This window comes from Pinus tabuliformis, chromosome Q, assembly GCF_031772625.1.
Source record: "Pinus tabuliformis cultivar Carrire ecotype Pingquan chromosome Q, CPIR1, whole genome shotgun sequence".
Lineage (NCBI taxonomy): Eukaryota > Viridiplantae > Streptophyta > Pinopsida > Pinales > Pinaceae > Pinus > Pinus tabuliformis.
The window spans coordinates 586,243,239-586,260,285 of record NC_142296.1 but is presented as its reverse complement, the minus strand read 5'-3'; positions in this window follow the sequence as shown (position 1 = coordinate 586,260,285).

Below are 17,047 nucleotides of genomic sequence, written 5' to 3'. Positions count from 1 at the left end.
TAAGGCCAGCTAAATGTCCTATAACATGAATGGTTTGAGGATCAATCCTTTTCCTAGTAGGCTTCTTGAGGCACATGTCTTTGATGGCTTTAGTATATATGGGAATGTCTTTTATAGCTTGCAGCAGCGGAATTTTTATATAGACATTCTTGAGTTCATCTAAGACATCAAACTGTGGTATAGACATTGGTAGTTTCATTTGGATCAATCGGTCTGGAAATGGTGGATGCAATGGTTGCATCTGCTTATCTTTGGTATCATCGTCTGGTTTTCTTTGATTTTTCATTTCATTTTCATTTTGTGTTTTCTTCTTATTTATCTGTTATTGGAGAATCTTTGTGGAGTACCCTACTAGACCTCAAGTTGATGTTTTGCAAGGGTAGTGTGGGATATGAGTTTCCCTCTTCTACATTGTAGGCTGGCCTCTCTGCTCTGTTATTTGGATTTGGGACAGTTTGAGCAGGAATTTGAGTAGGTCTGGGAGGTTGTGAGTTAGGTGGAAATTGCAGTTGTGGTGGATTTATTGGTGGAGGAGCAGGCAGTGCTTGTTGAGTAGGTTGAGGTTGGTAAACAACTTGCTGCTGAGGATACTGCTGATATGGTTGAGGATGTGATGAGTATGGCTGATGATATTGTTGATATGGCTGTGAATATGGTTGGTATGATTGAGGATATGTATGATAGGATTGACAGTATTGTTGAGATGGTCTCCATTGTTGCTATGGGTGATTTTGGTGCTGCCATGGCATGGGTACATTCCATGAATTCTGAGCATACATTTGATCATTTACAGGAAATTGCAAATTTTGATTTGGAAACATACCTTGAGGTGCTGGCCTTGGCTGCCATGGTCTCTTTGTGCCCATGTAATACACGTTTTCCATCTCTGCATTAGCTGCCATATTACAGTTCTGCAAAACCTTAACTTTAGGACAATTAAATATATCATGATGTTCAGTACAGAAAGCACAAACTTGGATGTTCTCTAATGGGCAGTCTTTTAAGGCATGTTTCTTCTGGCATTTTGGGCAGAAGATAGCCATTATCTGATCTTCATCTTCTTGTTTCTTCTTAGCTTTTAGAGTGTCAATTTGGTTCCCTAGGGTGCTTAACAGATCTGTTTTAAACTCTTCTAACAGATTCCCTATTTCAGCCCTTGTGACACTTGCTGAAGCAGATTTTGTGACTTTGGATGACAGGGTTCTTTTTCCCATTTTAGCTTTGCTCCTTGAATACTTTTCGCATAAATCGGCGATTTCTTCAAAGGGTAAGGCAGAAATGTCACCTTTGCCCATCAAGTTAAGATCATCCATGTATTCCTCTCGGATGCCTTTCAAGAATATTGTCCAGATCAGATCAAGAGGCATAGTTCGGTGTTTGGATTTTTGTAAGTTGTAGACAAACCGTTCTAAGTATTCCTCTAAGGTTTCATCCTCTTGTTGGCTCATTCTAAAGATATCATCTTTGGAATCTTTGGATCTACAATAAGGTTGATATTTCCTTAGAAATATTCTTCTCATGCCATCCCAATCAACTATCGCATGCTCACCAAGCCTCATGAACCATCTTAAGGCTGATGCCTTTAATGTCGCTAGGAAGAGTCTAAGCCTATGGGCATCATCTGTATAGCCATATGTTCGACATACAATGTCAAACTCAAACAAGAATGAGTCTAGATCTTCCGAAGCCATACCATAAAAGTTTGGTAGCACGGATGGAGGTATGTTTTTCATTTTGATCTCATCATCTTCTTGTGGTTCATGTATAGGAAACTTAAAAGTTGACTCTTCTTCGTCTCTCTGTCCTTGATTTGGTACTGATCCAGCTCCTTCCTCAGCCATTCTAATAGGTTGCTCTGTGTCAGTGTCACTTGTTTTAAAGAGGAGATTAAAGAAAGATTGTTCGGTCACTGTGCTACTTTCTCCTTGTGTGGAGGATCTAGGAAAGTGCTTCTTCTGCAATTTATGTGCTAATAAAGTTTGCCTTTCGATGAGAGTAAGTCTTTGTCCTGACTTTTGTTTATCCTCTAATGCTTGTATGGTGACTTCCTCAACTGGTGTTGTATTCCCTAAAGAGTCTGCTCCTGATGATGGGTTAGTTTTTGGATGGTGGGGGGTTTTTATGAATCTACCTTGATTGTCTCTAAATCTAGGCATAAATGAACATGATTTCTAAATCTATGTTTTTTGCTTGTTTTTGTTTATTGATTTTTTTTTTTCTTTTTAAATCCTTTAAGTACGCCTCCCCGGCAACGGCGCCAAAATGTAGTGTCCTATCTAGGGTGCTAGATTAGGCTATATTTATTATTGACTAGTATGCGTAGACTTAGAGGCATGCGTCTACAATATATAGACATAAAGGATTATTAGCTAAGTGGTTACGATGGTAGGTTACAGGACTTCTTTACGGAAGATTGAGGTGTGTTACCTATCACCCAAACACTTAGGTCACTCAGTTAATCTACCTAATTAAAACACTGTCATTCAATTCATCTACCAAATTAAAACATTGTGTATCACTTTAAACCAAGATTTCAATCTCCTTACGGAGACACTGTGCATAAAACCCCTGTTCAGCAAATACTCAGCATTCAACTAATATTCATGAAAGATAAAGACATACTGGAATCATAAGCATACTTTAAAATGATAACAGAGTTCATGACATTGCTTTAAAAGACAACAAAGGATCGAATCCCTTACAGGATACGATTCACGATCTCAGTGATGAACTATTCAAGCACTATCATAAACATCACTCATACGCATTCTATTGAAATCAAAAACCAATTCTAATTGTTGTGCATATCATTTAATACCCTAAGTTGCGAATAAAAAGAAATGACAGTATACCAGTTTAACGCAGGGCCCGTCCACGTTTCAGAGGTATACTGGACTGTGATCAACCAATTATAGAATCAACGCAACAAGGAAATCGTGACTGCAACCGTGTTCTTGGTATTAAGTTCAAAACTCTGTTTTCAAACGATACAATGATAATCCCCAACTGACTACACAGAACTGTGTTTTACATATGTTTTTACAACCTTTACATTTCGAAAACGAATGTACATTCATGATGCGGCTGTTGCCGCTTTTATCATGTCATGACTTTTTAAAATGTTTCTATTCTGAACTGATTTCAAAAAGGAACAAAACTAAATCAGTTTAGAATGCTATGCTGTTGCTGCCTTTGTCGCCAACATGCTATACTTTGACCATCGTTGACCGCGCATGCAGGAGGGTCGGTTCTGCTGTAGGATAGGTATTCGTCCATGCTTGGACATTCTACTTTTCATCCCTACCCTTCGCTCTAGCCTAGCTGTCATGCCATATGTCAAACAATAAACCAATTACAGGATGTTGTAACTTCCTGTAGTCATTTTATCAAAAATTCCTAATTCTTTAACATAAAACTCCTAAATCAATTTTAATGCATTTTAATAACTATAGTATTATTAGCTAATCGATTTCAAGGGATCTAAGAGATGTATGACAGAAAGAGGTAAGCAAATGATATGTTTTAGGAGGAAAAAGGAGGTCATGGGATGGTACCAACAAAGGGTATGAAAAATATTGGTAAACTCCAGCATGTCTTGGTCCCTTCCCTACCACAGCGTGGTCCACTTTATGTATTTATCCTCATAGCTTTCGATAGGGTAGTACTACTCCTTGATGGAATCCCGGAATGAATTCCAAGTGGGTGTGGCTGAAAACAATGAGGCCGTACTTTCATCCTTCTGCTCGTAGTAGATTTCCCACCAGTCCTTGACGTGGGGGGCGGCTTTAAGCAGAGCGAAAGTAATCTTTTCCCATCTGGAAAAATCATGAACAGAAAAATACCCTTCTAGCAGATTTAACCATTTATCTACAACGTCTGCATCTATCTGACCCTCAAATGTGGGAATTTCAAAGTTAACTTGTACATTAAAGGGTGTGGTGCTTCCAGAGTAGTTGCTGGAAGTAGATGTGTCGCCCTTGGGTAGCTGCTAAAGGATCTAGGCAAAGTTGTCCATCATCGTGTTCCTTTGTCGCTGGAGGGCATTTTCTAGCAAGATTTTGATAGGATCTCCTACCCCCTCGTCTTTATTTTCATCCGCCATGGGAGGCTGTCAGGATTTGCAAGGCTCGTCTCGCAAAGGTTTGACCAGTTTAAGCCCTAACTCCTTATATCCCAACCTCGTTGGGGACATGCAAAGAAAAACAAAAAAAGAGTAGACTACTCTGATACCACTGATGCGGACTTAAACAGGAATGCAACAAATTACAAATATAACCATAAATAAAAAGATACAACATACATAATACTTCATTTCATTAATGTAAAATACTAAAATATGCCTAGTAACAAAAATGGAAATAAACTAGCTCGGAAGATGGTAGCTTATCCCTGAGAAGAGATGTGGTAGCTACATGCCTCTGAATTGTCTTACAATGAGTCTCAAAGGCCTATTTATTGTTAAGAAAGAATGGAAAACCCTAAACATCCAAAAACCTAGCCCTAGGAGATGAAGCGCCAAATTATGGGCCCCGTTTGGGTAAATTGGTACATCAACTTCCTGGGTCGTAACTTTGGCATATGATCTTCGTTTGAAGCGCACAATACCTCGTTAGAAAGATCTGTCTGAGGACTACAACTTTTGAGTGAGAAACATCAATCCATGGACCCATGTTGCTCCTAGGTTTCCCAAAAAACATTGTTTAGGGCCTCAAAATGGCTCCGGAAGTTCAAGACCTGAAAAAATGCTAAAAATAGTAAATTGTTGTACAATTAAGGAAATTGGAAAACTGAAAGAAACAATGGTGGGGGTCCAAGTGGAATTGGCAAGTGGCCACCAATATCCACTTGGATCAACGATAGTCTACCATTTTTCTTTTCATCTTTGATTCTCTTCTTCTTACAAGTGTACCATGTCAGATAAACCAAATAGATATCAAAATCAAATCCATACCTTAGTGATGTTCATGGGAGGCTTATCTCATCTACAAGATCAATCCACATTAGCATGTACATGTATAATCATAAGCATATCCATCTAACAACATAAAAACATCAAGCATGGCAATACCAAATGTATACCATAACCCCATGCATGACAACCATAACCTTGAAAACATCAAACTTTACCCAAGAGAGTGCAACCTGCTATGATACCACCCTGTAACATGCCTCCTCTCACTTCTACCCACTTTCATCGACTTACCCGGGTTAAACATGAGATGAGGGGCTACTATGATATGACTCAACCTCCTAGATGAATTTAAGGAATTGGAGTGGACATAATAATACTTTACTGACTTCCCTCAGGTGCCACAAGGCCTCCAGGAGTAACCCAACTCCTCTAGGCATTCAACCCCTGAGACAACTCACTTTTTCCTTGGCCTAGACTCCCAGTCACTCCCTTGCCAAAGCCTCCATGCAATTATGAGTTCTCAGTTGCTCCCATAGGCCTGCTTTAGTGCGACTGTGGCCTTTTTCTACCAGTGCTGTGCTAGGGAATGTGAGAATTAAGGCCATTTTCTAGGGCTAGGACCAAGTCTCTTCCAAGAATTCAATAAAACTTCCAGAACTTGACATAAAAGACATAGAAACAATGCTTGAAAACCAAAACTAAAACTAGAACTTGACCTAACCTTCCCCAACTGAGACTAACATTCCGTCAAACACTTGGTAAACTTGCAACCTACAGGTCATGAATGCAAGTCTAAACATAAGGAGATGAAATCTTATCTGAGGTTTAACAAGAAGGGTCTCTACCTTCTCACATTAGTTGTCATAACATCAATTAGGTCTTGCATCCATTATTCATTCAGTTATTAGTAAAAACATGAATAGAGCCATGACTGAGATCTGTGATATAACCATGCTTATAATGAGAGAACAACCATTAAAGCCACATAATAATAAGTACATTTAATCATCAAAGCAAGAGAAACTTAGCTTTTATTAAACATAGGCAAAAGTCAACCAGGTTCAGGAATTCCACGAACCACCCGACCATAGATTGGTTGAACTAGATCTTTCTTTCAGCTAATCACCCATGTGCCATATTCCAAACATGAATGTGGGATCTCATGGGATAAACCAATCCATAAACAACCAAGGAAATTTAGAGGTTAAACCCTCACCATACCGCGATCTCACCTAAACCGGTCCCGAGATAACAAAACCAAACCGAGTTTGTGTGCCTCTAGATTCCTTCACCATCCTTGAGGAATTTTCTTGTCTCCACCCTCAGGCTTTGCCGTGTATCCCGCCATTATCGTTAAGGGATTCCTAGGCCTTTGGGATTTTTCCTAAGACCACCTCACCCCAGATTCTGAAACCATCCGACAATCCAAATCTCAAATTGATAAAGAATCCCATCACACCATGGCTATTTATAAATGACAAGGCTAGGCTAAAATCCATTGTCGAAACCCAAAAAAAATCCATGCCAATGAAAATAAAAGAACCAAATACCAACATGCAGATACCATGCATGTCAAAACCAACTAGGAAATCATACAAGCAACCTGTTACCTGTAAGTATTCCTGCTGAAGTTGCTTGATCCAAAATTTCCTTGCTTGATCCTTGATTTCCTTGTCCTTCCTTTGCTTGCTTGCTTTCCTTCTCCTCTCGGTGCTCTTCTCCTCTCTGAGACTAACTCCAAAATTGAACTGACAAAAAGCTCCCAACTGATGCTCTGATGTCTTTTTATTATTCATGCCTCTAATTTATTCATTTTCCATTAGTTTCCTTCATTTTCCTCCTCACATGCAACCTGTGACCTTTCACCTCCCTTTTCTCCTAATTTCCTTTAGTTTCATAAAATAAATGACAATTAATGCCTCTTTGCCTTTACAAAGCCTCTACCATTGCCTTTGTCAATTTCCCCTTATCCATATACACATCAAGTGATGCCCACTAGTATATTTCACCCAACATTCAGCTTGGAATAAGTGTCCCTTCACTGTGGTCTTATTTTACCTATATTAACTTTTATTACATGAACTTTTAACCTGGATATGTTACAATTATGGAGAGTCTAGCTAGTGATATAGAGTGAGTAATGGAAGGCTAAACAAAGGGGGCCTAAAAATTCCTCAACTGTTAAACCATAAGTGCAGGCGTCGTGGAGGAAAAATCCCATCAACAACCCGACAACGATGGCACCAAATAATTGCAACTTGCCTCCAATGGTGATAGGAAGATGAGATAGTCTCAAAAATTTCTATATTAATGATATGCATTATCATTACTTGTGAACATGTATGAGTGCATGGGATTGACTGACCACGATAACCCTCTCTTTAATGCCTGAGATGTTGGCGTGCTCCCCTCCCTCCTTGGCACACTTTCCAACGCCCCCCTTGGGGTAACAAACTTAGAATTTTTTTTAATATAATATTATAATTAATTTAATACATATAAAATTAATTCCATGAAAGGACTTAGTTATTTATAATAATTATTTTGATAAATATAAATTAATGTGTATACTTTTCTTTGAAATCTAAAATATGTATTGATTTTTATTTTTAGGGTATTTTGTTTATATTAAGGATAAAGATTGTTAGTTATAATTTTAAGTTTGGTTATTAGTTAGAGTTTTAAGTTTTAGTTTTTCATTTAGGAATGAAATCAACTTTCCTCTCAGCTCGAGGGCTAGAGTGAGGTTGTTGGTACCATGCCAACCTAAAGGTATACTCAGTTAAGAGTTCACAAGGCTCAAAGCCAATACAATGATATTCATAGGCATGATGCCATTACAATAATATTTATCAAGGCATTATAGCTCATCATGTCACTAGTGGGGACTTGAGCCTCCCTCTTAGCTCGAGGGTCGGAATGAGGTTGCCAGTACCAAGCCAGCCCACACGTATACTCACTTAAGAGTTCATAAAACTCAAAGCCAATACAACAATTTTCATAGGTGTGAAGTGATTGCAACAATATTTATCAAGACTTTATAGCTCATCATGTCACTAGTAAAATTTGAACCTTGTTGGAGAGGATAACAACCATTCTGCCCAACTACTTAAAATAACCTCAATTAACAAATTTGACATGATTTGTTCAAACAAGGTAATCATTTGTATGATAAAAAATGAAAAATACCTTATTTCAAATTTTTATAAAATATAATATATTCCTTTTCACCCATCTATGTATAGGAAAAAATACTTAATTATTTTGCGAAGTTAAAGATAAGAACCGATGTGAATTAGCATTAGAAATATGACATAATGATTTGGGCCAAAAAGAGAACACATACATGTTATCAAAATTGCTAGTCCTAGTGGACATGGTGTCAAAACTAGAGAGTGACAAATGAAATCGAAGGAACATAAGATATGGTCTTAAAATTGTTAAATTGATGAAAATATGATCAAGATAGGCCAAAAGGTATGATACTAAAGTCGCTTACTTTAGAATTATTGCTTCACATCAAAAGCCCGAGGCTAAAAGCTATGACTTTGAAACCATGGTCATGACCCCATGTTGTTAGAAGCTATGACTTTGAAACCATGGTCATGACGCCATGTTGTTAGAAGCTATGACTTTGAAACCATGGGCATGACGGCATGTGGGTAGAATTATCAAGTTGATATGGTACGTCATGACACTAAACTCGTTAATACATAATATATGGTATGGCATGACATGAATGATATTGAACACCGAGGTGAACAAATAGGAAGACTTAGCGCTATTTAAACCATACTCTTACCTCGTAAAAAAGTTGTAAAAAGTGTGATTAATAGTAATTTTTTTTTTTTTTTTTTTTTTTTAATTTTTAAAATTAATATAGATTTATTTTATTGGTGGATTTATTAAGTCGTGAAAAAGATTAAATCTTTTAAGTTGAATTTTTTTTAAGTGTAAAATTTAATAAAATATCTACATCTAGACAGATTTAATTAATTTTGAATCTTACTTGATCCAAAAAGATTTATATTAATTTTGAGTAACCCACAAATAAAATGTTATAACAATTTTTATTTTTAATTTTTTCACCTATGCTATAATATATATATAGTTGGCATTAAAATATTTTATTTTTGCTTCATTTTCTACACATTAATATATTAATACATTTCCCTTTTATTTGAAAGTCTAAAACATATATCCATAATTACATGTTTATTTATATCTCTCATATGTGTATTTATGTAAAAAATATTTTTGTTATTAATATTTTCTAAAATTTAGATGTCAAACTCCATATTAAAGAGTGAAAGAATTACAAATCCCTTTGACACTATAAATTAAAAAAAATCTTTTTTTTTTTTTAAGTATAAATAATCCATATTAATTTTTTTTTGTTATTAATATTTTGAAAATGTTATATACCAATTTAGATCCATCTTAATTCCGGATCTACCAAATGTCTAAAAAGATCAAATCTCTTTTGACTCTAATTTCTTTTTACATATCAATAAAATTGATCTCTGGACAATTAATAGATTCTTAGTTCCAAAAATAAAATAAATCTAGACTAATAATACTTATAATAAAAATAATTAATTAACAAAAAAAATAAAATCATTAATAAATTAATAAAAATAAATAAATAAATAAACAAAGAAACAAGTATATAAAATAATCAATATTCTATATGTTTTTAAATTTTAGGGCTTTTGACCATGTGAAATTTGCGAGATGTGAGCTCTAATAAATCTAGAAATCGTGATTTAATATCAGTAGATTTGAGTTATTTGAAAAGTGTGTTGGCCAGAGTTACACTGATGATCACGACATAACCTCTAAGGTTTTGATGGCTATAGATTTTCCTATACTCAAAATTGTATCTTTTTGTGTTTAAAAAATAAAATAAAATCAACCATTCTAATTAAAATGAAAATGGTTTTTTTTTTTTTAACACTATATATTGGTATTATATTCATCATAGGAAAAATGTACAGCAATATTTTTATAGGAACCATCAAATATGGTTGAAAGAAATGGTTCAAAGTCCTATGTGAGAAAAGATACAAAAATAAGCTATTTTCAAAGTCCCATATGAGAAAAGATACAAAAATAAGCTATTTTCTGTTCTGCAACATATAGATCATAGGGAGAGTTTTCTACTATGAACATTCAATAGGGTCGAAATCGGTCCTATGAGTTATATGGAAGATTTTCAAATAGGAAGTCAATATATTGGGAAACAAAGACATACCAGATAGTCATCAAAATATTGAAATTTAAGTAGCCGGAATGTGTAAGTCCTGGATCTGATGAGAGATGTTGTCCACCATTATCTGCATCCTCTAGGTGCCTTGTGGAATAGATAGGCCCATTTTTGATAGAGCATCTGCCCTCCCGTTTTTGTCCCTGGTGATGTGAGCAATTGAGTAGTCCCTCCTGCAGCTCCATAAATCCTCTATCCTGTTCAACCAACCGGAAAGATTGATGTTTTTTATGGAATGTTTTGACTGTACATGATCAATGAGGACTTTCGAATCTCCAATAATTTGAATCTTTTGTATGTCAAGAAAGTCACAAAGATATAGAAGACCAGTGAGGACCATAGCTTCTGCTTTGTTGTTGGATCTGACACCTCCATTCCAATGAATCTCGAAAGCTTGACCAGCTTCTGGAATAATGAATACTCTGCAGGCGCATGTACCATGTTGAGCAGCTCGGTCGAAATATGCACGTGGAATATTTGTGGGTTTCGGAATCTGTGGACACCTTCCTTTTCTGACTTTGGATTGGTAAGGCATTCCAAGCACATTGTATAGGCAAAGGATAGATTCAAAAAGCGCTGAAAGTGATTCTCTTTTGGATTTGAAGATCGACCTGTTTCGCCATTTCCATATGGTCCAGATAGTTATAAATGGAATGGGCCTTCAATCAATGATCATGTTACCCCATCCTTTGAACGCCTCAGAAATGGAAGGGTAAGAGGTGTTGGTATAGCCAAAGTGTGCAACAAGATTCCTCCATATCATCTGTGATTGTGGGCAAAGGAGAAAGATGTGTAAGTTGTTCTCAGCATTAGATCTACATAGAGGGCATATGGCGGGCCCGCACCAATTACATTTTTGTAGATTATCCCATGTGAGGTTCCTGTTGTAAAAAACCAACCATGCAAATAAAATGATTTTTAAGGGGCAACCTGTTTTCCAAATAGATGGAAAGATGTTATCCTTTTGTTCATATTCTGAGTTTTGTAACTAAAGGTATATATGTTTGACAAAAACAGACGAAGAGCCACCATGACCCTTCCAGATGAGGTAATCCATGTCCGCTGAGCGAAATATACCATGTGCCCGTAACGATGTAATGATAGAGTTCCACTGTCTTCCCAGTTCACCGCTTAGAAGCAATTCTGTAGCTGATTTCCAAATAGGAATTGCACCTTCCCATTTTCGAATGGCTTTGGCCCAGTGGAAAATGCCTCTGTTGTGTAAAGCTTTTAATAGCTGCGAAGATATATGGATCTTTCCACCCGGACCTGCAAATTCATCCAAACCAATGATAATTTTTGTACCAGACTGGAATTTCCAGATCATATTCCTTCTGAAGAATGGCTCTATTTTCCGGAACCCTCTCCATATAGCTGAACCGTGAGCTGTTCCAATGATGCGCTATCTATACCAGTAAGTCATATCTTGATTATCCATGTATTTTGCTCTAATGGCCCTACTCCAAATAGACTCTCCCATAATTGCTTTCCACATAGATTTACAGAGTAGGGCTCTTCTAAATTTATTTAGATCTAATATACCCCATCCTCCCATATTTTTGGGCCGGGCCAGCATCGAGAGTTTTGCCAAGTGATATTTTTTTTGTTCCTTATGACCACCCCATATGAAATTGGCAATCATCCTGTTTAGACTATTGATAATGGATGTTGGGATATAGTAGAGATGTGCCCAATATACCATGATTTGCACCAGCACTGTCTGTGCCAGAATCGCGCGCCCACCTAAAGATAAGCATTTGAATTCCCATGCAGCAATTTTCTTGTAAAAGCAATCAGGGATCCAAGACCAATCAACCACATGATAACCCACAGATTTCAAATTGTAACCCAAGTATTTTATCCCATTCCGGATTGGAACTGCTTTGATATTGAATAGATGAGATAGGAAAGAGATAAGGTCCCCATTAACATTTTCAACATGAAAAGATGATTTTATTTCATTAACGTATATGCCGGTGGCATTTTGAAATCTCCCCAAGATTTCATGTAGACATATCCAAGTTGACATAAACTATGAATGGCACCGCAATAGTAAGGCACGCAAACCCACTAACATACCCCGCACGGAGCACCAAATAACTGTATCTTTTTATGCTTATTACACTTTAATGTGTTAATTATTGAGTTCATAGTATTAGTAAATTTTATAATTAACCTGACGTTATTAATTAACCGGTTAAGTTATGATGATTTCTACTACTCAATATATATCTCTTCCGAGAGGTTGAGGTTATCAAGATTTCAAAATGCTTCCTATCTAGATCTCAACGAGATGACCATGTTTCATTTAGATTTTGTTAACCATATCTCATTTATATTCTAAATCATGTTTGGTCGATAATACTCCAACATAAGAACTTGATTTCAATATGGTTGATTCATAAATTTGTTAATATAAATTTTTTTGTTACATTAGATATTTTAACCCGATTAAAAGTTGTAACACAACAAAATTTTTGTCTTTATTATTAATTAATTGATTAAGTACTATCTAATGGTTTTATCATAAATTGAAAATGTTAGGCTTTGGCAATTGTTTACTTTTTCCTGTTAAATCTGCGTATACTTCTTATGCATCTATGCATTCTACATTTTATCGCTTCTTTTGATAGCTATCGACATGCTAACCCTATTAAAATAGTAAGTAGTGTGGGACACTCCGTTTCTGCAGTGAGCGATGTAATTAGCTACGTTTTTTAAATACATTGCTTGTGTGTAGGGAGGGAAAAAACTTCCTTCCCACCTCCTCACTTGGCGCAGTGTGACTGTCACCACTAGCATCCAGTTCACATCACCAATGTTCGACCTCTGATTTTGATTCATAGTTTAATTTTCTTATTTTTATTTTTTCACATGTCCACATTTCATATAATTTTGGAAATTTGTTCAGCCACTCTTGAGTAACTTATTTAGAATTCCATTAACTTTAACATTATTGGGTAAAGTAGTTTAAGGTATAATAATGTTAGTGTCAAAGTACTCATTGACACAATGATAACTAAGAAAATTAGGTTTTATTTTTTATTTTTTATTTAAAATGATTTGTTAGGCATTGACAAATATCAAAAATAAAAATCCCTCCACCATGGTAGTTATGTCACATCAAGACTTGCTCAGCGAATGGAAAATTATAATTAAAATTTCTATAAATTATATATATTTTTTGAATTTACTAAAAATTAAGAATTTTCAACATTTCTCTTAAACGTTGATTAAAATTGCAAAAATTTAGCAAAATAATAGAGAGTCAACACACTTTGACCACAATGTATGCTATAGTCACTCATGAGGTAGGGACTAATAAGATAGATTGAGTTTCACATTCAATTTATTTTTTGAATTTAGGAAAAATTAAAATTTTTCAACATTTCCCTTAAACTTTGATTAAAATTGCAAAAACTTAGCAAAATAATAGAGTCAACACACTTTGACCGCAAAGCTAGTACTATAGTCACTCATGAGGTATGGACTAATAAGATAGATTGAGTTTCACATTCAAATTCATAATATGACTAGGATTACTGTCAATAAAATGATGGGGTTAAAATTGAATTCATCCGAACATCCAATTTTACTACTATTTAATAGTGTAGAAAATTGAACAATAGACATAAGTGAATTTGTAAGAATGATATCAATTCAATTAACATGTTTCTAACCGAGCCTACACATGAAGCTACCTTGACTCTTAGAAATCCATTATTTAACGACTTATGTAGTCCACTCCTCAACCACACATGAAGCTACCTTGACTCTTAGAAATCCATTATTTAATGACTTATGTAGTCCACTCCTCAACCACTATATAATTTAAGAGAATTTGTAATTAACATGGTGGATGAATAAGTTTGATGGTTAGTTCAATTGGTTGAGATCTAGTTGCTAAAGCACCTTGCCATTGGGAGGTCATGTTTTCAATTTCCCTCAATACCCTTGGGGTTAGGCTCAGATTAGTTTACCCGGGAGGTGTGGTGGGTGAACCTACCTTGATTTTCCGTCGGAAAAAAACATGGCGCATCACGTTTTCAATTCTGCTTAGATTGGTGCATCACGTTTTCAATTCTACTCAGATTAGTTCACCCGGATAGGCCACATAATTTAAATCGAATCCTTATATAATAGGTACTATAAATTCTAGGGATGTGGAAGAGCTGGTTCCTATTTTTGTAATTGACCAAATTACAAAACTTTTCTGCTTAGATTAGTTTACCCGGATAAGTCACATAATTTGAATTGAATCCTTATATAATAGGTACTATAAATTCTAGGGATGTGGAAGAGTTGGTTCTTATTTTTGTAATTGACCAAAGTTTACCCAGATAGGTCACATAATTTGAATCAAATCCTTATATAATAGGTACTATAAATTCTAGGGATGTGGAAGAGTTGGTTCCTATTTTTGTAATTGACCAAATTACAAAACTTTTCTGGTTAGATTAGTTTACCCGGATAAGTCACATAATTTGAATCGAATCCTTATATAATAGGTATTATAAATTCTAGGGATGTGGAAGAATTGGTTCTTATTTTTGTAATTGACCAAATTACAAAACTTTCAATTGATTTTAGTCCCTTAGAGTGGACTAACCTTGATTTTTATGTGGAAAAAAAAAACAAAAAACATAAACGACAAAAGAACAAAACAAAACATAATGGATAGGTCACATAATTTGAATCGAATCCTTATAGAATAAGTACTATAAATTCTGTACTATAAATTCTAGGGATGTGGAAGAGTTGGTTCCTATTTTTGTAATTGACCAAATTGCAAAACTTTCAATTGATTACATGGAGGCTTAGGTAATTGCAATAATTTGATTACCCGCTATTCCTTGGTATGGTGAGGTCAACGGGTGTTGCCCCACGTAGAATGAGCTTCACAAATGATATAAATTCTAGGGATGTGGAAGAGTTGGTTCCTATTTTTGTACTTGACCAAATTGCAAAACTTTCAATTGATTACATGGAGGATCAGGTAATTGTAATAATTTAATTATCCATTATTCCTTGCTAGGGTGAGCTCCACCAGTGTTGCCCCACATAGAATGACCTTCACAATTTAAACAATTTGTTGGATGGTATAATTTCATTCAAGATGGGGAGGAGGGAGATAAACAAATCACATTCAATTATTTAATTTAAAATTATCGTGTAAATGTAGAAAAACAATGAGGCATTTGCTAATAGGAATTTGTACATTGATTGATCCAGACTTAAAATTATCGTGTAAATGTAGAAAAAAAATGAGGCATTTGCCAATAGGAATTTGTACATTGATTGATCCAGACTTATGCAGGAACACAACAAAATATAGATATACACATAAACATAAAGGTGCAACAAAAATAAAACTTCATTTCATTAATATTAAAGAACTGAAATATGGTTACATATAGAAATGAAACTAGCTCGGACAACCATATAGAAATGTAAATAAACTAGCTCGGACAATGGTAGCTTATCTCTAAGAAGAGATGGAAGCTACATGCCTCTAAACAGTGTTACAATGAGGCTCGAATGTCTATTTATTATTGACAAATAATGGAAAAACCTAAACATCCAAAACCCTAACTCTCGGAGATGAAGCACCAAAACTATGGGCCCGTTAGGGTAAATTGGTACATCAAATTCCTAGGCAACTTTGCCATACAATCTTTGTTTCACGTGCACAATACTTCGTTATAAATATCTATTTGAGGACTATAAATAATTAGTATTTCTTGTTTTCTAAAAAAACATGTTTAGGGCCTCAAAATGGCTTCGAAAGTTCATGAACCGAAAAACTGCAAAAAAATAGTAAATTGTGCTACAATTAAGGAAACTGAAAAATTGAAAGAAACAATGGTGGGGTGTAAGTGGAATAGGTGGGTGACCACCAATATTCACCTAGATGATCGACTCACAACATCACCAGATTGTGGAGTTTGAAATTTGAATTTCTGCATCAGCTTCAAGAACAACATAATCAAATTGTGGAGAAACCATTACTGAGAATTTGTTGGAACCCTCTTTTATTTATAGCATAAACAATGAAGATAAGGTAAATGATCCAAAGTTAATATGTAATAAATGTGTCTTATGGTGCATATATTACTTTATTTATAATGCATTTTAAGATAGATTTATAAATTTATAATTTTAATAAAGTGGCCATATAAATGTTAAACGCTGACATTGAAAAAATGTTTACATCTATCTTCTAACATCTAACGTATAATATCTACGCATCTCCAATCAACTTTCAAAAATAAATATTTATTTTTCAATATTATTAAAAAATTAATTTTCAAACATTACATTTACCTTCTAACATCTAACTTATAACATCTACACATCTCCAATCAACTTTGAAAAATAAATATTTATTTTTCAATATTATTAAAAATTAATTTTCAAACATTACATTTACCTTTAACATGTAACTTATAAAATCTACACATCTCCAATCAACTTTGAAAAATAAATATTTATTTTTCAATATTATTAAAAAATTAATTTTCAAACATTTGATTGGACCATAACTTGAAAACATGTAACGTATAGACATACTTTGAAAATAAATATTTATTTTTCAATATTATTAAAAAATTAATCTTCAAACATTTGATTGGACCATAACTTGAAGGCTTATTGCACCCTTTGCATAATATAATGTCATGTGCATAAATGCCTCACATATTTTATTCCATAATTTATGGATATTCTTGCACTATTCATGATTGAGTACAATGAATTTTTAATTTTAAGTTCTACATAAAAGTTATTTGAAAATAATTGATGGATATAATTGATGAACATGATTTTTTATTTTTAAGTTTTACATAAAAGTTATTCGAAAATAATTTATG